Consider the following 25,180-nt stretch of genomic DNA (forward strand, 5'->3'; position numbering starts at 1 on the left):
TCCTGATTTTAGAGTGAAAGCTTTCAGTTTTTGTCCATTTAGTATGATGTTGGCTGTTGGATTGTCACAGATGGCTTTTTATCATATTGAGATAAAGACCATCTATTCCAATTTTCTGTAGAGTTTTCTTTTTTTATATAATGAATGGGTATTAGACTTTGTCAAATGATTTTTCTGCATCTTTTGAGATGATTATGAGATTTTTATCCTTGGCTCTGTTGATGTGGTGTGTTATATTTACTGACTTTGTGTATGTTGAACCATCACTTTATGTCTGGGGTAAAACCTACTTGGTCATGGTATATAATCTTCTTGATGGTTTGCTATTGCCAGTATCTTACTGAAGAATTTTGCATCTACATTCAATGTCTATAGTTCTCTTTTTTGGTTATATTCTTCTCTGGTTTTGGTGTCAGAGTAATACTTGTTGCCAGGACTGAGTTTGGGAATAACACAGCTTGTTTTCTGTGTTAATGCTAATAAATTGCTTATGACAGGTAACTTTATCACTAATTTGAGGCTTCCCTAGGATATATCTTCTTATCAGAGATATCTTGTAGGCACAGCTGGCTCTTGGCCTTTGTGTTCATCCCAAGATCCTACCTTCTTAGTTAATTTGGGATGAGAAGTTGCTATCTTCTTGGCTTAGCACTTAGTCTTTTGGTACTGGAATATAGTGATGATTACATTCCCAGACAATCACAATGTTGTCAGACAAGGGATAAGAACTGACTACAATATGTATCACACCCTAGCCAAAATAGTACAATTAGCAATAACAACAGTGTCAAGCACAGACTAGAAACTGACAAACTGTGGTAACTATTAATTTGGTACATTTAACCATTTGAACAAGATTTACAGTAATATAGTGAAATCCAGCATAAACCAGGAACTTGCATGCTTTGAGTTTCCCTTTAGTAGAGTGATTTTCCTCTGTGTGTGTTTGTTTGCAGGGGGCAATTCAAGAGGGATAGGAGAAAAAAAGTAGAGCAACAATTGAAGAGAAATACAGTAGAAGCAAGGATGAAGGACAAAGGATGATTAACTAAGCTTTGGGGAACTGGAAACAAGGACAGAAGAGAAAGAATGAAAGAGAAAGCAAATGAATATGGAATTAAACCAGAGAGACTAGAGGCAATGTTTACTCACATGAAAATATCAAAAAATTGAGAAACATAGTTAAGGAAAGAGAGAAAAAAGATGAACAAAACAAAGCAAACAAAAGTAAATGTAAACAACACCAAACAAAAAGAGGAAAACAAAACAAGCAAACAGCAACAACAAAACAATAAAATAGTGCCCTTCGTTCTGTGGCAGTGCCTGAGTCAGAGTCCAATTCTGTGCTGGGAAACCCTTCCAAGTCTGTGGTAGGATTAATGCTGGTTGCGGGGGGCTGATTTTGGCCTTCAGATGTGTGGGCTGGGGCCAGTCTTCAGCCAGAAACTTTCTGTATGTCCCTTAGTGACCCACCCACATCTCCTTACCCTGTGTGTTTCTCTGTCTCTCCCCCAGCTGCTGTGGCATCTTTGGACAGAGACAGCTGAGGCTGCCCCCAGTCCAGTGTGCAGTTGGCCCCTCCCAGCCCTTGTTTAGCCTTCTCTGTTCACTCAGCTTTGTCTCACTCATCTCACACTGCTGGGAGCAGGGCAGGGGGAGTGCTGACTTCCCACTTGTTGCCCCCCATGGCCCAAGGCTGCTTACGTTACCCCATCCCTCTCTATGCCACTGGGAGCAAGGCAGGAAGGGTGATGCTGCTCCACTCACTACCTTCACCACTGGGTCCCTGACCCTCTTGTCGCTAGAGGTTCCTGTTAGCTACCATGGTGTATGAGAAAGAAAAAAAAAAAAAAAAGAAACTGGTGGACCATTGGGGTGGGAGGAGTTTCCTGCTCACTTGCCCCTATGTGTGCCAGTGAAATTTGCTGCCGGGCTGCAGTGTCCTCTTTTTGGAGGAAGGTAAAAGAGGTGAGTGGCCTTATATCCCACATCCCTCCTGTGCGGCTTGAATTTGCCATACTCTTGCATGGCGCTGGTTTTGGGAACTTCCCAGATTGGCGGTTCCCGCTCTGTGTGCAGGCAGAGTTCCCACTGGCAGCCCTGCGGGCTGCTTCACCATTGTGTACAGTCTTATGGCTGTGTGTTGTTTGATCTGTGAGTCTCTTGTTTTGGGTTGATTTTGGCGTCAGGATGTCCCTTCCTTTCTTCTAATTACCTGCTTTTAGATGATATTCTTTGAGTAATTCCTCCTCTATTCTGCCATGTTAAATCTTACTTTTGGTTTTAAACTTCCAAACCATTTGGAATTTAATTTTGTCATTGATTTTAATTTATTTTTATATTGCATATTTTATAGTGCTTATATTAAAATTTGTATAAATTAAATCTAAACTAGGTTTAACATTTATTTAAAACCTATTTTTCTAGTGGCTGGGGATATAGCTCAGTGGCACAGCTCCTGCCTGGCAAGTGTGAGGGCGTGAGTTCAATTCCCAGTACCAGAAAAAAAAAAATAAGTAAAATAAAACCTATTTTTCTCTCAGACGGGATTTGCATGTTGTAAAAATTGTGTAAGAAGTTCTTACTAACAATCTGTTTTGCAGATTTTCATTCTTTTCTATTAAGCTATCTGACCGTTCCACATTATATTAATTCCTGAATTGGACAACTCTAGGCCTAAGGGAGAAGAATACCTAAAAAAAGAGACCACACATTCTTCTAAACTTTTAGTATTTTCCTGGCTGGCCCCAACATTCCTGGAAAGTCAAGACACAGTGAAGATGTTAAATATGGAGGCCTCACAGTTGTGGCACCTAGGTTGAAGTCCCAGCTTCCCAGCAACCCAGAACATCATTCTCAGAGACTCAGTAACCTTATCTGCAACAGTAGCTGCCTCATAAGTTCCTGATGAGTACTTAATAAAAAGTTAGTTTTGCTGTGTCTTCCTTGGTGCTGGGGATCACATCCAGGGCCTTTTGCATGGTGGGCAAACATTCTGCCACCAAGCAACATACCCAACCCTAGATTTGCTATTCTTATTTATTCTTCAATTTAGATTTAGAAGGGTTTTGTTAAATTACAGGACAGGATAGGATTCTCCATTTACATACTTTCTTTTACATCAGAAAATTTTGTATTTTTGATATATACCTACATATAATATTTGTGCATATATCTGTTATAATTATTTTAACATGCATGCTCTTATAAAACATGAGGACACATTAAAAAATGATTGTCTCTATGCATTAGAATGTGAGGTATTTTTACTTATAATTTTCTGTACATTTTAAATTTTTTTCAGTGAACATTATGTTATCAGAAATAAATAATTTTGAGATGACTTTGGGCTTCAGGTGTCCCGGCAGTACCTGTTCGATAATGTGTGCTACATATTACACAAGTATTTTGGCAACTAAGTTGTTTTGGAAAGATGTGTCACAAGCTAGAGAAGCTGATTTCACAAGAACTAGACAAGATCCTGAAGCAAAACATCTTTGAGTGGATGACTAAATCGGCTTCCCGCACTGCATGTTTGTGTTCTCTCTGAAATCAAGTTTCCCCCTTCCATAACCCTCTTTCTTTCCTAAGTCTCAATTTTCTTGGCATGCTTCAAGAGATCTGTATTTGTCCTCAGCAGATAAGCTCTTCTGTGTGTTTACAGGACTGGAAAATGTCAGCAAATGAAGGCCATCTTTCAATCTTTACCAGCCCTAAAGAGAATTTCCTAGAGTTCTAGGTTTTAGACAACTCGGCACCATGAGGGTAAATGTTGATCTTCTTGTTTGTTTTTATTCTTGTTTATACATGTTTGCAATACATAATGATTACATTTGGAGGAACAGTTGGAACATGTACGTGACACATCTGCCTTCTTTTTATGTCCCTTTCCCCTCCCCTTTCTCTCCATCTCCTAGTTCTCTTACCACTTACAAAAGATCTATCTATCCCTATAGTCTTTATTATCTATCTTTTCGTTTGCTCTTAATTCTTTATACTTCAGGTTTCTTATAAGAGAAACAATGCCATATTGAAGCTGTGCATCTGATTTATTTCACTTAACGTTGTGGTCTCAAGGTGCATCCATTTTCCTACAAACAACTCAACTTTATCCTTCTTTATATCAGAGGAGTGCTCCACGGTGTGTAAATACCGTATTTTCTTTATCCACTCATCTGCTGATAGGCTTTGTTTAGAGAGAGGTGGAGAGTGACAGCATGACTACGGAGCAGCTTTTTCTCATCCTCCCGCAGCATAAGAAGGCAGGGAGTGGCTCTGAGACCCCGGAGGATAAAGCTGTCCCACAGGGGAGACACTGAGAACGGACCCTGGAGGTTACCGTCCTCTCAGGCAGTGTGTGTGTTGGAGATCGCGGTGAGCAGGGCCCGCAGGGCACGACGTCTTTCCATTACAGGAGCATTTCTGTTGGCCGCAGTCTGCCGTCTCTGCAGATCTGACCGGACCTGGAAGACTCCCGTCTAAGCTCTTCCTGTGGCGGTGGCCGTGGAAGGAGAGCGTTGCTCAGAGTCAGGAACACTGGGTCAAGTCCTGGCTCCCACCCGCCGTCCTTACCTGCCTCTCACACCTCTTTGTCCACGCATCGTCTCCTGTGGCCACCTGTGCCTCCCCCAAGGCCTCTCTGACCCCAGGCTGTGAGGTCAGTGGCACCATGCTGGTGTCTGCGGCCTAGCGAATTTGTTTCCTTCTGATCTATGGGCACAGAGCTGCTGTGTGTGTGGGACATGAGAGCAGAAAATACTTTATCTGGTTCAATGAGGCAAGAACTCCTTTAAAGAGCTGCAGAACGATGTCTAAGAGCGGAAGTTTTCTCTGAGAGCAGGAACCCCAGGGATACAGGACCTTTCCTGAGGTCACAGACACCCAGGGGCTTGCTGAGAAAGAGTAGAAGCTGGTTTTTAACTGCTTTGTAAGGGGAATGGAATACAAAGCAGGCAATAACAACAACAGAACCTCAAAATACCTTGAGGTCATCTCTTTGCAGCACACATCCCTTATAGAGAGCCCTTCCTAGTCCTTGCCACAGCCCAGGAAGTTTATATTTATAATCTCATGAAAAGTTACTGGAATTCTTGTGAGTTAATTCCAATCTATCACTTCCGGGGCAAACCATGGTGAAAATAAAGACACTAAGGTGTGTTTGTAGTTATGGGAAGCCAAGAGGTCCTAAGTCTAGTCATGATGATGGCCATTTGGAACAAAATCCTCTACCCAGGGCCGAACCCAGGTTTTATTAATTTGTGAAGAGGGGAGTGGCTTGAGGGTGAGTGACTGTGAGAATGGCGGGAAAGAGGTGAGTGCTGTGAGCAGGGCTAGGTGGGAGGCCTGAAATCACCTTTGCAATATGCAGAGAAGGATCTGCAGAAAGAATAATCTGCCTAACACAACTGAGGTAGTATCTAATGTTTTGGGGTCAGTGCTTTGATGTGTAATCTTTTATGCCCTGGGAAGTCATAGCCTCTTATCTTGAGGCTCAATCCCAGCCAACAGGGTGGAGCAGGGCTCTCCATTCCACCTCACCCTGGCTCACACTTTTTATTTGGGAGCTACTAGGGGCCGGGGGTGTGGGAACTGCCCTACTGTCTTTGTTTCAAAGACTACACAGGAGCACCTCGACTGTACCGATTTGCATTGCTTAAAGCCAATTGAAATAATAAGACAAATTCCTAGCCAGCTCTGTACACATGAACACATGAGAATAAGGTCAGGTTCAGCTAAAATGGAGATAATTGCTCCTCCTTCAGGGAGAGTCACCCAGGTAGTCCTCCACTCTTCTCCCTTCTATGCTTTGAAGAAGCCGGAGCAGAGTCAGCTGAGCTACATGGCCTCTCTGGTTGTGGCCAGGTTGTGAATCCTCTACAACACACTTTCATGAGAAGAATCATAAACAAAAGAAGGAGCACACTGATTCTAATATGAAAGTGGAAGTGAGCCTTGAGGTGTGCAAATGGGTTCAGTTGTTTGACAGCATCAGCAAACTTATCCCAGTCTCTAATTTGGGTACCAAATGTGGCTGTCTGTTGTGACATGGACAGCACTTTTCTCTGAAGACCATCTACATCCATAGTAATATTTTGATGGATTGCTCCTTGTATATGTTTTTTGATCATTCCCCAAGGAGGTAGACTTTTATTGTATGGTAAAGGGGTGACACAGAAGCTGGCCATGTTGCAGTGACACTTTAAACCTTGTTGCAACTGCAAACTTTCATTTTGATTTCTCATCTAAAGGCAGAGGTTTCTAAAATGCTCTCTTGGGTTTGCAACTTTATATGAATTTCTTGCTGAGGTTTTCAGCTGTCAGCAGCAGTTCTTGTCCAGTTGTCGACAAAGTGAGCAGTTTGTACTGAATGAGCTAATGCCGCAGACCCAACAGCTACACTGGCTATAAAAAGCACTAGGGAGGTTCCCCTGTTATAATTAATCCAAGAACCCTCTTGCTCCAATTGTTAAATCTTTTAATTAAGGTCTCTACCAAGAGGGAAGTACGTGAGTGATTCCAAGACTCTGTTACATTGATCGGAAGCCAAACTCCGGGCATCCTCCCCATGATCACTACTGTGGAATCGTTGGAAGGAAGTTCAGGCATAGTGCAATCGTTAGAAGGAAGTTCAGGCATAGTTAAATTGCAACTAGTACATGAGAACATATTTTGTTGCCACTCTATCTTCCCTATTAACAGTATATCAGGATCAGAAACACATATGTTTACTTTTATATATGTATGACCTAGTAATACTGCTTTGACTTTTCCTCCAACTACCGGCTACAGAGGCCCCTTCTGTAGTCATCTAACATGAAAAGGTATGGCTAGTTTCCATAAAGTATGCTGTATAGGCCCAGTTTTGTCATTGGAAATGAGTCTGAGGGTTGGAAGATTGAGGTCTCTACCTGATCACGTAACACTGGACAAGGCCTCTGAGGACTTGATACAGTCAGGAGAGCCTGAAAAGGAAATCTCATGCCAATCTCGATCCTTTCCCAGAAGGACTCCTCTGGGGGGCCAATCTACCAAGGAATAATGAAATTTGCATATGCCTGTCCATGGTATGACTCTCTGAAAGCCTGCCAAGGGTCCAAATCACCTTCCTCACAATGAGGGGTGTGAGCTTCTGGAATATAGATAGGAATGCTATGCTTAAAGTCTTTTACAAGGTTACCATCTGAGGGAATAGAATTTAAGGTTAATGAGGCAAATTGTCCTTTAGACAGTTGCACTTTCCAAGTCTGATCCACAGCCGACATGCAATGGCTAGAAACTCACTGTAGATGGGCTACACACAAAGGTGGAAATACAAAATGAGAGGTAACATTAAGCTTAGTCTGTTCTCATAAGTGCATTAAAATTTGTGGGCAAGGCAGGATAGTATATATAGGGTTACTGTTCTCTATAGAATGGAAAATCTCTGAGGGCCTGTCCATCCAGGTAAGGGGTCTAAGCAAGGGTGGATTAGGTATGTAGGCCCAATACTCTTCTCCCTGAACCACAGGAATACATGCAGTAGTTGCTGTGAGAGCAAGCATTGCAAGGAAAAGATTTTCAGGTGAAAAACCAAACCCTGGCTATCAACTAGGTGGCAAGCTTCATGCAGGTCTGCTGCAGGCCTTCCTAGGACAGCAGACTAGGCACTGTCAGGTTCATTGCTTGAGGTCTTTGCAGAGGGCTTGACATCTTGTGCAGGAGGATTGGATTCTGGCTGCAGGGCAGCTCTGATGATCACAATGTCTCTCAATTTTCTGTGGGAAAACAAGCATACCCTCAGCCCCAATGTAAAAGTGATGTTGAACCATTCCAAACACCTATTTGGATACCATGCCAAGCAGGATTCAGAAAAGTTAAAACATATGTAGCAAGGTTTTGACCCTGGGTTCCCCCTTGCTTTTGCTTAGCTAGTTGATGTTTTAGTTTAGGACTAGTGTGTTTGATTATTGTCTGACCTTGGGGATTACAGGAGATCCCCATAACATGTTTTATATTCCAGGTATCAAGAAAATTCTGAAAACATGCAGGACCAATATCAGGTTTTGTTCTTTGCGACATTCCTAAATTAGCAAAGACTGATACACAATGTTGTGTGACATGTTGACTTTGTCTGCCCGAATGACAGGTAGCATGGATCATACGTGAAAAGGTATCTATAGAGGCATGAATATATTTAAGTTTGTTAAAAGAGGATATATGGGTAATATTCACTTGCCATGACTGGTTAGTTCTAAGACATCTGGGATTGTAACTGCTGGGGAATAGGTCTAGGAATAAGCTCATAGGAAGGACATGACATCACAATTTGTCTAGCTTGTGTTCTGACAATGTTAAATTCCTTTGGCACAGATTTAGAATTTAGATGAGAAGGTTTAGGAGATTGTCTAGCTTTATAAAAAATGAAAACCAGATTTACAAGAGCACCTATATTGTAACTACCTGATGACAGCAGACCTGGGAGATTAGAATGGGATCTACTATGATCAATAAAGAATGGAGCAGTTCTACTTAATATAGCTCCTGGCAGTTTTAAAAATAGTTGTCATAAAGTAGGCTTGAGATGGTACTATTGCAGTTATTCTCCTACCAATGTTGATAAAACCCTTAACTTTTCCTGTGGAGAAGACCAATGGCCTTCATTATAAATCCAATTTTATATCTATTTCATCTGACTAAAGGTGCAATTGTAAGAGCACAGCCTGCAAGTTTTTACCCAAACCTTGCTTTCTTGATATCCCATCTTAGCCATCATCCTGCTAGCTGGGGGGACACACCTCTGAGGGGCAGAAGTAAGAGAGTGCCCCATTCTTTCATGAGGTCTGTGCCCCATAGATTGACAGGAAGAGGTGCAATAAATAGTGTCACAACGCCTGTCTGTCCATCGTGGCTGACATAAGGGAGTGGCAGAGCACTCTGTGAAACACTGAGGGGAGCCTATCAAAGCAGTGGAGGTGGGTTGAGTCAGCCAAGAAGATGGCCATGACTGACTACTTACCACAGTGACATCAACTCCTGGATCTATCAGTCCAGTAAAAGATTTCCTATTTAACTGAATGGCACAAGTAGGTCTATGAACTGTAGTACCCTGGGAAAAATAAAGTTCCTTGCGTAAGGGCTTGTTTCTACCAGGTTCATGTGCGGGCAAAGGGCAGGAGTGGAAATTTCAGTGGGAATTAAATTTGGCTTTTCTCTCTCCATAAATCAATGAGAGAAGTTGCTGGTAAACCTAATTCTGCACTTTGATTGGTCTGCCGGACCTGGGAACAAGGTAAGCAAGATTTTGCTGTGCGCCCATCCCAGCAGAGGGACTGTTGTTTGTCTGGTTTGGACTGGGTATAACTGGCTTACTTAGGTTCGAATCACTGGAGTACTGACTGACCCATCTTTTATTATTGTTATTGGAGCCGTGGTTTGAGCACACGATTTGTTTATCTGCAAGAGTGTGTGCCATTTAATGAAATTTACATTTATAATACTTTTTCCAATGTAAGCATTTCATGCATTGTGGACACAGCTTAGGCAGTAGTAAATCAGCTGAGGGGGTTCATGCCTTTATAGGCTTTGGGCAGTGCCGGTGAGTGTGTCCTTGCTTGCCACAATTAAAACATTTAATTGCATCAAACTTTATCAGCAAGGTGTTGGGACATAGCCTGTACCATGAGCTCAGAAGCAGGAGTGGTAGGTCCAATATTTTGGCAGGTCTGAATGCGAATAGGTAGTCTTTTGTATGAAGTATTGAGGCTAAGCTTCTTTTACATTTATCATTGGCATTCTCATATGCTAATTGAGAAATGAGCATTCTAGCTGCACTGTTGAGAGAAATCTGCATATTTATGGCCTCTTGCAACCGTGCTACAAGCTGGGTGTAAGTTTCTGTAGGACTCTGAAGTATCTGAGTAAAGTATTTATTAGGTGTACCTTCCTCTGGGACAGAAATCCAGGCAAGGCGTAGAAGCTCTTCACACTGCATAAAAAGAAGAGGTAGGGCCCAAGCTTGAATGTTTAAGTCAGCGTGTCGGCCCACACTGGATAACGTTTTATGCGTAACAGCTTTAAGATTGTCATTCTGGCTGTCTTGATTACTCTGTGTCTGTTCTGATATGAGTATCTGTACTTGTGATTCAAAACGTAGGAATTGTGTGGGGGACAGACACATGTGAGTGAGACGGGTCACATTTCACTGAAAACCTTGAATTATGTTATCCAAACAACCAAGAGTTTAAGGAGCTTGGGCTCCACTGTCTAGTACCATCTGCCTCAGGTCTTTCAAGAGCAAAATTTAAAGGCTGTGTGTGGACTGCACTTATGAGTAGGGTGTTCAGGGTCTGTCTCTTTAGTGACAGCAAAGCAGATAAGCTGTGCATATTTCCTATCAGTGTATTTTGGCCTTTTTGTGGGCAGGGAACGGAGGGAGTTGTTACTGAGCTGACTCTGTGGTTTGGGGGAGGAAGGGACTGTAGGAAGCACAGCATCATAGGTGTCATCTTCTGAACTGGGTTTGGAGAAGAAAGCCGAGTGAATAAATTGGAAAAGTTTCACATTTCTTTCCAAATATCTTGCAAAAGTGAATTCATTTGGTAACCTGCACTTTTTAAACAAGCTTCCTTTTTCTCCAGCGGCCCATTCAGAGGAATATTACCATGGTGGTCTGATTCTTTTATTAGGGTTACTCAGTGTCCTTTTCTCTTTCAACTACCTTATTTGTAGGCAATTTGTCAGCACAGTTGGAGTTATTTTCAGTAGTAACATGGTGCTGGTCTGCTTTTTTTACTAAGTTCTATTGCAAGGAGGAGAGGCCCCTTTCACCAGGTCATTTGTGGCTACAGTTTGTGGGTGGATTTTTTTTATTTTGGGTTTTAGATACACAAAAGCTCTCACCTGTTTTATCCCACTCTGAGATCCAGTGTACTGGCTTTGGGAAAAGAAGTATAGAATGTAGCTATCTGATGGAGTAATCTAACAACTTGCTTAGATGGCTCATTAATGTCTGGGTCAGTTAACAGTTTCATAATCAATAGACTAAATTCTTTCTCTTCTGCAGATAAGGAATGGGATTGCCCCATTGTTGCTCTTGAGGAACAGACTCCTATTTGCTACTTGCGTCTGAGCACTGTAATTAGTAAAATGCTCTGCTTACCTCTAAATTTGTCACGCCAGGTCCAGTGGATTGCCAGCACCTGATTGTGGATAGTGGTCGTTGTGCCGAGAAGGTCGTGCGTTCCTGCATGTTGAGCACCAAATATAGAGTCCTTCCCAGTCCTCATCACAGCCCAGGAAGTCATACTTGTAATCTCGTGAAAAGTTATTGGAATTCTAGTGAGTTAATTCCAGTCTACCACTTCCAGTGCAACCCATGGCGAGAATAAAGCCACTAAGGCATATTTGTAGTTATGGGGAGCCAAGGGATCCTAAGTCCAGCCATGACAATGGCCATCTGGAACAAAGGCCTCTACCCAAGGCTGAACCCAGGCCTTATTCATTCATGAAGAAAAGAGTGGCTTGAGGATGAGTGACTGTGAGAATCGTGGGAACTAGGTGAGTGCCGTGAGCTGGGCTAGGTAGGAGGCCTGAAATCACCTCTGCCATGTACAGAGAGAAGGATCTGCAGAAAGAGTCATCTGCCTAACACAACTGAGGTAGTATCTAATGTTTTGGGGTCAGTGTTTCAGCTCTGGTGTGTAATTTTTCATGCCCTGGGAAGTCATAGCTTCTTATCTTGAGGCTCCATCTCAGCCAACAGGGTGGAGCATGACTCTGCAACCCGCCTTTTTGCTGGGGCTCACACATGTTTTATTTGAGAGCTATGGGGGCCAACGAAACACTGCACTGTTGTCTTAGCTTCAAAGACTACATACACATCAGCACCTCAGCTGGACCAATTTGCATTGCTTAAAGCCAGTTGAAAGGATAAGGAAAAGTCCTAGCCAATTCTGTACATATCAATGCATGGAAATAGGGTTAGGGGTAACTAAAATGGAGATAATTGCTCCTCCTTCAGGGAAAGTCACCCAGGTGGTCTTCCACATCCCTGACCTCCATATCCTTAAAAGTCCACAAGGAAAATGCTCATAGCTTATATTCTAACAGCTGTGTGCTATCTATTGCCACGTAGCAAATTACTCTCAAGTTTAGCAGGAACGGTGAGGAATCTGAGTGACTTAGGTGAAAGGATCTGCCTCAGGGTCCCATGCCAAGTTGTGGTCAAGCTGTTGGCCACAATCTATCACCTCTGAGCACTTGACTGGACCTAGAGGGGTCATGTCTCAGCTTGTCATGCATTTGTGGGCAGGAGGTGAGGGCTCTGAAGCTCCCTCTGAAGCTCGCCTTGCAGAAGGGAGTCCTAGATGGACCCTGTGTGCCTCTTGCCACCTAGCCCTGGAGGTGGCATGAGACCACCTCTTCCATTCTGTGTTGTTCATGGTGACGTGCTCTGGTGCAGACAGCCATGCAGGGAGCACTGGCGGGTATCCATGTGCTCCTCCCTGGGCTTCAACTATTCAGAGCTAGAGAGAGACACGTGCACTTCATTAAGTGCAGAAAAATCTAAACATTTTAAAGAAAACTTTCCATTCTTTTGTTTTGGAGAGAGAGAAGATCACATTCAAATTTTTCAAAACCAAATTACTTTTTTCCAGGTGATATATAGTTCCATATGGTTCCCAGTTCCACAAATGTCAACTCAATCACCTCTGTGAATTCTCACCTACACAAGGACATTTCCTGAACTCTAGAGTAAGGGGAAGATGTGAAACACACAAAGCTCCATGGCTGCTGGCAAAGTTTAATTTTTCAGGGAGAGGGAGATCGTGTTAGGAGCACAGGAGGAGGTCATCAAAGCAACCTGCTCCAAGCAAATCAAGAACAGCCAACTGTATCCCGAATGCAGGAGCTTTTGTGTCCTGATAGCAGCACAGGATATCTGAGCGGACTCCCTATGGTGGAATCCTAAATGAAGGTTGAGCATCACTTTCCATTAAATGTGGGGAGGAGGACCTAGGACAAGGGAGAGACACATAAGTTGGCTTTATGCGCAAGTAATGTTGCTGGTGAGTTACTAGGCTTGATTTGAATTCTTTCACTTAAAATTCTGATCCTATAGTTTCTTTTTCTTCATAGTGGGTGGGAATCCTTTATCCGTCTTTCAGACATTTGTATCATAGAACATTTCTACTTTTTAAGAAACTGCTCCTTTGGAGATGAAAGGAGTATCTTACTAGTCAACATATCCGGTGGGTTGTAGCAAGCAGGTGAAAGCGCAGAAAGTTCTAGACATGGGGAAAAGGGTCATCATGCAGACAGGAAAGTAACCAAAAGCAAACAGAGAAAAATAGATCAGTGTCTGCGTCTCAGCCCATTTTAAAAGAGGTGCAATCTTCCCAGCTCTGGGGACAGGCTGTGAGGCCAGTTGAGCAAGTCCTGCCCCCAGAGGAAGGCAGGGCAGAGCCCCGGTGGGGGTGAGGCCCGAGGGAGGCCGTGAGATTGGCCATGTGATGTGAAAGTCTGTATTTAGATGCACCGTATTTTGGGGATATTTGATGTAAACAGATTTCTCATGCTGACTTGGGAGGAGGCTGAGTTCTGAGCTGAGACCGAGCAGAACAGAGATGGGACTTCAGGACACGGAAACTACAGACACAAACAACCATGTGAAAAGGAGCCCAGGAGTCAGCTGGCATTATGAAAGGGTCTGGGCTGTCTTAATTGTGGTACTTCTAGTGAGTGGAACTAGTGTTCCAAGGCAAGAGGAAGACTATCTAACTTTGTGGATTTGTCAATTTAGTGAAATTTAAAAAACTTTTATTGACATGAAAAAACTGTATAATATGATATTTCAACAAACGTTCAGTGTGTGTGGATCAAGACAATTAACATTTTAGACCTGAATGTAAGTCATTTTGGTTTGGGTACAGAGCTAAGACATCTTCTCCATTTAGACTTGCACGTGGGCACACACACACACACACACACACACACACACACACACACACACACACCCCTCACTATCTCAGACACTTTGTTTTTCTTCCATGGGCACCAAGCTGTTGTTCTCATCCCAGTGATCAAGCTGGGACACTTTTGAGTGTCCTTTGTGTCTGCGGGTGGTGGGCTGTCACAGGTGTTCTCGCACCTTCTGTTGTCTGGGGTCTCCTTCCTCAGGAGTGCTCCCTGTGAGTGCTGCATCCTGGTGGTGGAGGGGCCCCAGGACAAGTCACACTGCGGCACACTGCCGTGTATCCTGCAGGTGGGCACCTCATCTGAGGACTCTGAAGGCCAGCCACACTAGGCGAGGCCCTTGCAGATAGAACACTCACACAGAAGAGGGGTCCTGGAACTGCCCATGGCTACATGGGCCTCTGGATCTTTGATCAAGTGTAGCCTGTTTATTGCTAACTGTTATGGTTTGTGTCTGGATGTCCCCCCAAAGCCTCATGTAGTCATGGGGCAGGCTTCTAGAGTTTATGATTGAGTCATGGTCCAATGCTAGCATTATAGGTGTGAGTGTTACATCTGCCCTGAGGTGGGCAGCATACAGGGTAAGGAAAGGGAAAGAAGCTTGCTCTTCCCACTGCTCCTCCCTTTTGCTCTTGTTGCTTTGCTGCCTGCCACTGCCAGGAACAGTTGCCCTGTGCCATGTGCCACTCTGCCTTGGAGCCAACCAAATATGGACTGAAAACTCCACAACCTGTGAGCTCAATAAACCTTTCCTTCCTTAATTCTGGATGTCAGGTATTTGTCTCAGCAACGAGAGAAAAGTAACTGAGATGCTAACCCTGCAGGACTGTGATGGACACTGGCCCTGGGCTTTAACAAGTACTGATATGGGTATTAAAACTACTGTGATTCAATTTGATACCATTTCAAGTGCGTCAGTGGGTCAATGCCAATAATGGAGATACATTACATAGCAGAGGTAGCGCAGGTTTCTGAATATTGCTAATGTAATAATCAGACAATGGAAAAAGATATCAAGAGATCTAGAATTAAGGTAGAGCCATAGTTCAACCAAAGCAGAATGATGAAAACATTTCCACTTTTGATAAGGGGTAGAGACTCTCAGTAACCCACTTTAATTTGCAAACTAATTCTGCTCGTTGCCAGCATCTTAGTTACACACCACCTTTCAGATTGATAAAACGCCGCATCCTTTTTCCTTTATTTTCCTAATCTGAAGTTCCTTGAGGTCAGAAGTTGCAGCCTCTCCTGCGTTGTTATGGGTGCCTGATGCAGCGCTGGGGGCGTTGATAAGAACTGTTCAGCATATTGCGTAAGTGTGTTTTCTCCAGTTCACAGTGGACGATGAATGAAAGAGGACTGCGTGTAAGCTCAAGCTTCTGATAAAGGTCATGCAATAGTTAACTGGATTCTGTCACCTTCTCCTCGCTGTATGTTTTTGCCTTTTTTGTGCAATGTCCGTAAGTACGTAGAAGAGGTGTTTGTGTCTCTGTGGGACAGGAATCTTGACATGGTACAAGAGAAAAGAGAGATAGTAAAGGTCAGGCCTACTCAAACTGTGTTCCTGAATTGACACAGATGTGACATTTAGATATGGTACATGTTATCAACAGTTCCATCTTTTCAAACACATTCTGAAGGCTGCTTTCAAAAATTTTAAACGTAATTGCGCAGAGCAGGAGATGAATATGTGATAATATGAGCAGCGTTAGTATTCATGGGTAACGCTTTACCTAGGTTAGTCATTTGATATCGACAACAGTGACCATCTTTTAGGAAATGTAGAGAAGTTGGAAAATGTTTCCAGAGTCACACAGCTGGAAAGAGAAAAACCAGGATATGTTGAGAGCTGATGTTCTTTCTCCTTACTGGAAGACTGGGAAGATGATCTAGATTGATTGTTCAAAAGCCACCAACATTTAGGAAAATAATTGCATAGACAATTAAACTTTGCTTATACAGAATTCTAATGAAATATATGTGCGTAAAAGTCTCTATTATAGACACCTGCTGGGGGCATGGGGCAAGACTTCCGTTCTGGGAAGGTTTATAGGGTTTGGCTTGGCCTTGTGCCAGCCACTACCCTGGGCAGGGTCATGGCCTCTCCAAGCCTCCTGTCTGTCTCCACGGCTTACACGCTCAAGATCCGTGCCCACAGAGCGTGGTGCCCACTTGCACCAAAATCTTTACAGGTTTGCACAGGCCCCCACAGGAAGGTGAGCTGCAGAAATGTGCACAGCTCCCCTGCGAAGCTCAGCTCTAGGGAAGTTACACCTACCAACCCGCTCTCCAGGGGCACAGAACAGGCTGTCACCCAGATGAGTGTGGGGAGGTTTTCTGAGAAATGCTCCCGAAGGACAGTAAAATGGAGTGACATGTGAGTGTCCGTGGAGATAAGGTTAAACTGCAAGTGGAGCCCTGTGAAAGATGCTGCAAGTAGAGGAGAGAAGGTGCTGAGCCTGCAGATGGAGCCTGGCGAGCAGATTGTTCCTCACTATCACTTTATCAGTCACTGGGTTCCTGTGTCTTAACTGATAAGGAAAATGGGAGGGTTTTGAAAGATAGGGCAGATATTATATTTTGCATAAAGCTACTAGATAAACTGGCTTTGGGGTTGATGTACATTGTTGGAAGGAAATTGAAGAAGAAAGAACTGCAGTGTGACTGGCCAATGGTAAGTGCCTTTGGGGTGGTTTTTAAAAATGTGTATTTTGAAGGGGCCAGAATGTTCAAATACAAATTTACATTCAAATGGTTATTACTGTCACCTTTGTGAGAAAAATAATGTTATTAATGGGAAAACCCAGTGATGGATGGGTGAGGTCCTTTCACATCTGGCTTGCGTGGTACTGGACTTTGGTCTAATGGGTGAGGAAAGAACTGACTGAGGGCGGAGACAGTGGGGAGTCTGCATTCTGTATTTAGAAGGTTTATAGTCCAGAGTCTTTTCTTTCTGGAATCCACCAAAATCCGGGGGTGGAGTTTACTCAGATGGTAGGGCAGGAAGAAGGAGTCATGACTCAAGGGGCTGGTGGCCGAAAGGGGTGAGGCAGAGGTTTGTGGGGTGGAGAAGCAGGCTCAGGCCATCAGAAGAACCACAGGAAGTGTGTGTGTGAGAGAGAGCCCATCCGAAGAGGTGGGTGGCCGGCTGGAGCTGGAGCAGGAGGGGGCGATGCCTGACTGCCTTCACCTTTGTTATGGTGCTGGCTTTGCTTCTGGGCTGCCAGCCCCGTTCCTCTCTCCCTGAACGCGCTCAGCAGAGTGTGCAGCCAAAGCGTTCAACGCATCCTGAGTTTCTCTTACCAGCTGTGTGACTGGGGGACATTTTCTGACCTCTCTACTTCTCTTACGAAATGCACATTGATGTCAATATTATTTTGGCTAGTCTATGTGAGGTGTCATCCGTGGTAATGAATACTAATGCAGTCCATTTTATCACATAAGCATCTTATTCTGCTCAGCATAATTATATTTAAAACGAAAAGAAACCTCTAAAGTCATCTGAAAGACGGAACTGTTGACATGCACCATATGTAAATATCACATCTGTGTCAAGCCTGGAACACAATGAGACTAGCACCTGCCCTTCAGTCTCTCCCCTTTTCTCTTCTACTGTGTCAAGAGTCCTGTCCCACCAAGAAAGACGAAACCTCTCTTCCCCTCACTTATGGATCCACGCAGAAGCAGCAGAAATGCACAGCAAGGAGAAGATGGCAGAGTTCGCATATCTACCGCACCATCTCTTTCAGAGGTGTGATTTTGCACGCTGTCATCTATCATTCATTATCCACTGCCAGAAAACTGGAGAAAATACACCTACATGATAAACCAAACCGCCGAATGCCCTACACATGATGTGCCCGGGCGCCCTTATTCTTTCCGCCATTGGAAGGACACGGGAAGCCTGCTCACCTGTGGTCATAGTGGCTGGCCTTTCAGATCCAAGGCCAATCATTGGTGTCCCTCTGTCCCCAACTCCTCTTATCCTTGTTCTCTCCTTTGTGCTGGCCGAGGGGTAGATAGGACCTCTGGATGTAGGCACACTTGTATATGTTCAGACCCTGCCTGCTTCGGAGTAGATTGTCTAATTTCTAAACTCTGGGGCATTTCACCTATTAAACGAGCATATTGGTGCTAGTGCTCACTGGCGGTTTCTGAGGATTCCGTGGTTGTAAGGAGTTAGCGCTGTACCGAGTCCACAGTGCGGTAAAACCCTGGGGAAGGCAGACTTGAACATCATTAGTTTTCTCTTGGGAGCTTTTATCTCTGCCCAGCGGACAGGCTGCTGCAACTGCTGCTTTGCATGTTACAGGATCCTGGCAGAAGCTGGGGTTCTCTCTGCTCCTGACTCGGTTGTTGGAACGGAGTTTGGTCCTAACGTATTTCCCCCCTGGATGCCTCTGTATTTGGAGGTGTGGTGCCGCAGCTCAGCCGAACATGGTGTCTTTGGTTTTCAGATGCTTGCTTTTCCTGAAAAGACTCCTTTATCTACCCGCTAAGCTGCTTGCCTTACAACCATGTGGGTGTGTATTGATCTGTCTTTCCATCCACATTTCAGTTTTCTTGGAGTAAAAAAGCAGATAAATGCAAAGGGGAGGCCTGCAGTGTTTTGGGCAACTTTGAGCCAGGCTGACACCAAGGGGGGACAGACGGGACACGGCAGGACTCGCCAAGCAGAGGTGATGCGGGAAATGCGGGTGCATGAGGGGGTGTCTGCGTGCACTCGGAGTGTGGAATTGTGCTGAGGGAGGGATGGAACCTGCTGGTTTGGAGGAAACCTGGAAAGGCGAGCGCTGCGGTATGGATGGGGCTGGGAGCCGGGATGAGCTCAGGAGAGAATAGAGAAATGGGGTCCTGATGGGAACCTGGTAAAGATGGGGAACGTCCGCCACCTGTGGGACCTTGGTCCTCGTCACACTTGTCATAACATAGCAGCAGCTACACCAACCACTGCTGAGCTGCTGCTGCCGCAACCTGAGCCAAGAAATCAGTCCTCATTCTCACCCAACAGTTGTCCGTTCATTTCTTCATTCAAAATATGTTTGCAGAACTTTCCCTGCAGCTGGTTCTGCCATTCTTAGGATAATTCTGGGAACACGGGAAGACATTAGTATCTGAGTGGCCCATGTGCTGCGTACCCAACTAATGCCTGTGAGGCACTGGGCTCCCCACAGCAGTATGAACCAGGAGCCTGGTGGGGGACTAGGTCTCAGGACTGGCTGTGTGACTGAGCTGCAGGTGGAGGGATGGTGGCTGGACAGGAAGACGCAGGGGAAAGGTGATGTCCACTAAATGCAACTGAGGTGTACATAGCTCGTGACTCAGGCCCCAAGAGGGTGGATATTGAGGTAGGTAACTTTGCACCCCTCCCAGGTCCCTGTGTCTCTGCACAGCTGCCCTTGACCCAGTGGATGGCAGATGCCAATTTTGAGCCCATTATCCGTGGTGAATTGGGGCTTCCCTGCGCCTTCTCGGGTGCAGGAAGTCAAAATGAGACTAAGGAACCAAGAGCTGCACCGCCGAGCATGGGGGCAGCTCTGAACCCCAACTGGGTCTCCCAGCATGTGGACTTCCACCCAAAGAATAGGAACTGGGGAATCTGGGTGCTCTGGGGGCTCCTGGTTGCTTTCCTGACTCCTTACTTTTCCTGTCCACTCCAAAGACCACTCAGCACAGTCTAAGAATCCTCTTAGTGCTGGGTTCTTAGTAGATCAGACATCATTATCACCTACATGTCTTCGATCCACCACTCCTCAGCAGCCTCAGATGCTAAGGACACCACAGTCCAGTCCGGGTCCCTCGGCTCTGCGCATGGAGCTACAGACACACTGTTCAGTCTGAACCCCTCCTTCTTTGCTTCTTACAGAAGCCGGTGGTTGGTTCTGGGTTGCACTGTTCACAGTTGTTTTATTTTCACCTCACTTGTTTTTGAGCAGTGATCTCTTCTCATCTGAATTGCTTTGTTCCCTAACCAGTCTCTGTGAGGTCATCCCAGACATCCACACCAGCGCTTAGAAGAAGCCACAGAGGTTGTGCATCCAAGGAATTACGTAGTGAATAAAGCCCCATATAGAGTGAATAATTGTTGCAAAGTGGACGCAGTTCAGATTTTGAAAACAAAGCCATTCTCGAACCATGTGACTGTATGAATAATGCTAGAGAAGGTTTGGCTCCTGTTTGCATTAAGGAAATGCTTTCAGCAAATGAGATGTTCAAGGTAAACGTGCACTTCCAGTGGATCTGTTTCCCGGGTCCAGTGACCTCTAATTGATGTCAAGCTGATGGCTAGTTTTTGACTCCAGCCTCTGAGCTGAATCCCTGGGAATCCCTGGCTGATTTCTTACTTCCAATTCTACTTTTGTGATGAAGCCAAAGATTTCAATTCAGTTAGCATACATTTGGAGAGGAAATCAACCTTCACTCTTCCCCAACAGTAGTCCGTTCATTTCTTCATTCAAAATATGTTTGCAGAGAGTCTAATGCATATACATGACCAAACCAGAAAACATGCAGGGTGTTCTGTCAGGTGTTGAGTATGTGAGGTCATAGATATCACGGGGAAGTACAGAGTGGGGTGCAGAAGACAGGCAAGTGACAGCGGTCAGGGGGTGAGACCCACGGTGCCCGCAGAGGGAAGCCAAGCGAGGACTGGAAAGTGAGCGCGGTCTCTTCACACTGAACAGAGGATGATTTGTGTCCCAGGAGGGGCAGTGTGAGCATCAGGATTATTTCTGGAATTTTCCATGCAGTATTTGGGACTGCGATTGAACACAGGGACCTGAAACCTCAGCAAGAACTGCTAGGGAGGAAGAAGTGTTCTTGGAATGCAGTGTTCCCAAAGCGGGCTCAGGTTCTGCGAGGTGATTTGCAGAACAGAGGGATAAGAAGAAAAAGATTCTAAGATCAAGTAGCTGAAAATAAGGAAATGCAGTCAGAAACTTTAGCAGTCTCTGCCTTCATGGGTATCAGAAGGATCAGCATAGGAAAAGTTTCATAGAGCCATAGGGAACAGAGTTTAATGTGATTTGTTTGCCTCTGCGTTTCTTAAACTTTATCTATCTATCTATCTATCTATCTATCTATCTATCTATATCTATCTACCATCTATCTATATCTATCTATCTATCTATCTATCTATCTATCTCTATCATCTATCATCATCATCATCATTTATCATCTATCTGTTATTTGGCTCTATGTTTCTTGAATTTCCTCTTTCTCCCGTCTAACTCTGTGTGTTCTGGAGATAGCATCTCAAATGTGTTGCACAGGCTGGTCTTAAACTCCGGAGTTCAAGGGCGCCTCTTGCAAGGCCTCCCAAGTGCTGAGAGTACAGGCTCCAACCATTGTGCATATTACCTGTGGTTTTTGACGAAGGAACCAATCACAATCTCTTGAAGTTATTATTCCCTAAAATGCATTGTGGAAGCGGGGATGCTATCTAATCACAAATACAGCTCCTTCCCCTTCAAGGGTACAGCCTGCCTCAAGCAGCTGTGACTGAGTCCTTTCTATGAACAGGTAGGCTGTGATACGACACTTTTAAAAAGCGACTGCCGTCTTGTCTCAGAAAGCAGTTGTTAGGGGCTGGGGATTTAGCTCAGTGGCAAAAGTGCCTGCCTGGCAAGTGCAAGGTTGTGAGTTCGATTTCTGGTACTGGAAGAAAAAACAAAAAACAAGAAAACAAAAACAGAAAGCAGTTGTTATGAAGCAGAGTCACCAAACAGTTCAAGAGGAAGGGAAGGTGCTGCACTGTGGGAGAGAACTTGCCCAGTGATCATCTCCACGTTTAAATGTACCTGACAAAGGAATAAAACAGTGTATAAAGGTGTGGTTTGCTGGTCTGAGCTTTTTAATCGTTAGCAAACGCAAGCGTAAGCTGGTGCGCTGGGGGCTGCTGGCTGTTCACAAGTGACTGGCCAGGCTAGAAGCCAGGATCCCTACCTTACACACCTGCTGTTTTTTTCTGGTGTCTCTCTGTTTCTTCTCCATGTCTTCAAGGGAGTTTTCAGTACCTAGTGTGTTCTAGTGCCTACATCAAGCAGGGGTCCCACAGTGATCCATGCACATCCATTTTGCAGCAGCATAGCTCATAATAGCTAAATGTTTTTTTATTTTTTATTTTTTTTTTGTCTCTTTTTGAGACAGGGTCTTGCTATGCAGCTCAAGCTGGTGTTGAGCTCACTTTGTAGCCCAGGCTGGTCTCAAACTCGCAACGATCCTCCTGCCTCAGCCTCCTGAGTGTTGGGATTACAGGCGTGCGCCACCACACCTGGCATAGCTAAATCTTGGAAGCAGTCTGCATGCCCATCAACAGACAAATGGATAAATAAAATGTGTTTACACACCATGGAGCACCGCTCTGCCACAAAGAAGGGTAGACTTGAGTCATTTGTAGGAAAATGGATGCACCTTGAGCCCATAATATTTAATAAAATAAATCAGACTTACAAGGGTCAGTATCTCCTGGTTTCTCTTACATGAGAAACATAAAGTATAAATAAATTGAAGAGCAAACTACTAGGTAGAAAGAAACAGGGAGCTGGATCTTTTGGAGATGAGAAGGAGACCAGGAGACAGAGGGAGGGGAAGCGGTGTGCAGAGATTAAGGTGTGTTCTGTACACGCGCCAGCTCTCAGTGAGGAATGTGATCATTACGCACTGCAAACCTGGACTCATACGAAATTCTAAAAAAAAAAAAGAAAAAGCAAAAAGACAGAGCCCATGTCCGTCCTCCACAGGGTGAGAGCAGAGTGCTGACTGATCGCCTGGCCTGGCCTCTGGGCCCCTCTGATTCACTCCTCCGTCCCTTCCAGGACCTGCTCCCTGTGTCCCCCCAGACGTCTGGAAAGCCTGGGCATCACAGCTCCACCCCACCCGCAGCCCCCGCCTGGGCTCCGTCTCTTCCCGGGATCTCTGCTGGTCACCCAGCCAGCAGTGCCTTCCTCCGACTGCTCTCAGGGATGGTCCCTGCTATACTCTTCTACTTAAACGTTTCACCACCTAAAATGTTTTATATTTTTTTTGGCAGTATTGGGGATGGAACCCAGGGCGTTAGTACTCAGCTGCCACCCCCCACCATCCTTTTTAAATTTTGAGACAAGATCTCACTGAGTTGCTCAGTTGCCCAGGGTGGGCTGGAACTCATAATGCTCCTTCCTCAGCCAGCTCCGTCAAGGAAACTGAGCATAGAAGAGGACATACAGTATTAATATTGCAATTACATGAAGTCCAGCCACAGGTAAAGTTCCATAGGCTTTTACAAATGCATAGTCTACAAGATGATCATCTTAATTCAGTCATTGCAGAGTGCTGGGGATATAGGTGTATGCCACCATGCCCATTTTATAGGTAATTTTTACTTATTTGCATTGCTTATTAGTTTTCCCAGAAGTGCTGGAATTTCGTGTGCCTCTATTCTGTGTTTTGCTGTAGCTTTTATTTCCAACAGAGATTGGCATCTGAGAGACTCTCTTGGAGTCCGAGGTTCAGCATTTTGCTCTGAAAAGGGCAGCTTGGGCAGAATCGGTAGGGTTTCTGTCCTGCAAGCTAGAACCTGGAGATCCTTACTTACCCATGAGCCAGTGGCCCTGAGCAGCCCTCTACCTGCCCGGCACTTTCTCACAATCCAGAGGTGAAGACTTAGACCTGGTCCCTTGGAATGACTGTTGCCTCTCTCCCACTATCTTCTAACTTCCTTGAGCACATTTGAACCTAAGGGTGTGGAGGCAGCCACTGTGCGTGTCTGTTTGCCCTGCTAAAGGAGACTGAAGGGAGATGTCGTACAGTACACTTCCAATGCTGTGCAAGGTGCCAACTCCAGGGACTGTGCCCTGTCTTGGGCCATGAGCCCTGCCTTCTGGTCAGCATAATTCCTTGCCAGACCTGCTACTGCGCCCTTCAGGGTGAACTACCCAGAGGAAACCCTGTGCGGTGGGTAATGAGTCAGCCTTTCTCCAGTCAGGGGAGTTCCCGAGGAAGCACTTACCCGCTCTTTGGAACTTCCAAGCTAAAGGATTATAGAAAGCATGAGTGAACCCATTTCACAGAAATGTCAGCAACACATGGCAAACAAATACCTCTGCTTTTCAGTAGTGTGTGTAACGAGGGAGGTTAAAAACCCGAGTCATGCTCAAGGGATCAAAGTGAAAACGTTAACCTGTGGTTGACCACAGTTAAAACAACTGTAGTCTGACTGGCCTTGTCACTGGTAGATACTCTTGTAGCTTCTCTAGAGACACAGAGCGAAGAGAAGATTATCTGTCTGTCTAGCTAGGTAGCTAGCTGTCATCTCTCTGAAGGAATTGGTTTGTGATTTTGGAAACAGGCAAGTCTGGAATCCATAAGCAGCCTGACAAGCTGGAGATTAAATTAAGAGTTGATATTGCAGGGGGCTGGGGATTTAGCTCAGCGGCACAGGGCCTGCCTGGCAAGTGCAAGGTCATGAGTTTGATTCCCGGTACTGGAAAACAAACAAACAAACAAACAAACAAAACACCCCAAAAGAGCTGATATTGCAGGCTTAAGTCTGATTCTGAAGGGCAGCAGGTTGGAAGTTGAGGCAGGATTTCTAGGTTGCAGATTTGAAGCAGAATTTCTTCTTCTTGCAGAGATCTGTCTTTGTCCTCCTGGGATGACCCATCCCTGCTACGGAGCGGTGTCTTCTGGTGGGCCTGTGCTATGTCCACATCCTTGTTAAATATTGTAAATGTCTTTGCTCTCACCGAGGAAACCAGAAATAAGCCTGGCTGCTTGCTCTTAATTTTAAATGCAAAAAATGGAGATAACGTTTGAGACAAACTGTCTGAAAGTTTTAAAGACGACTTTTGCTTGAACTTATTTTTTACAAAGAGCCAATGATTTCCTTGGCAGATCACTTATTATGAGAAACTTGATTATAAAATATTGTCTGGGCCTCCAGTGGTGATATCTTAGGCTGTGGCAGATCCCAGACATGAATCCAGCCTTCAGGACCAGGGCCTTCCCGCTACTTCTTGGGAAGAGTATGACTTTCTATTCTCTATTTTTTACTTTGTTCTTATTGAGAAATAGCTACCATCAATGAAAAGCAATGGTTTAAAATGTTCAGTTCAGTGAGATTTCACTGTTGTACCCAGCCACAGTGTCGCCGCCCCAAACAGCACAGAACATATTTCTTCTTCCCAGGAAGTCCCCCATCTCTTTCCAGACAAATTTTTAGATGCGCTTCGGCTTTAACATGACAGAT

At 44.8% G+C, this 25,180-nt stretch overlaps 1 protein-coding gene across 9 annotated transcripts in view; it reads left to right on the forward strand.

Annotated features, from left to right (window-relative positions):
- Il1rl1 (interleukin 1 receptor-like 1) overlaps positions 1-25,180 on the forward strand; it is a 69,330-nt gene that overhangs the window by 21,386 nt on the left and 22,764 nt on the right. The window contains exon 1 of one of the 9 annotated variants that reach the window (XM_013522851.1): positions 12,658-13,046. The exons of 7 other annotated variants lie outside the window; for them this stretch is intronic. The gene's annotated coding sequence lies outside the window, so the exon portion shown is untranslated. Of the gene's footprint in view, positions 1-12,657; positions 13,047-16,579; positions 16,628-25,180 lie in introns of those variants that run through there. One more of the 9 variants, XM_005400767.2, reaches the window with a different exon arrangement.

This window comes from Chinchilla lanigera, unplaced genomic scaffold (genome assembly GCF_000276665.1).
Source record: "Chinchilla lanigera isolate Chin_1 unplaced genomic scaffold, ChiLan1.0 scaffold00069, whole genome shotgun sequence".
NCBI classification, from domain to species: Eukaryota; Metazoa; Chordata; class Mammalia; order Rodentia; family Chinchillidae; genus Chinchilla; species Chinchilla lanigera.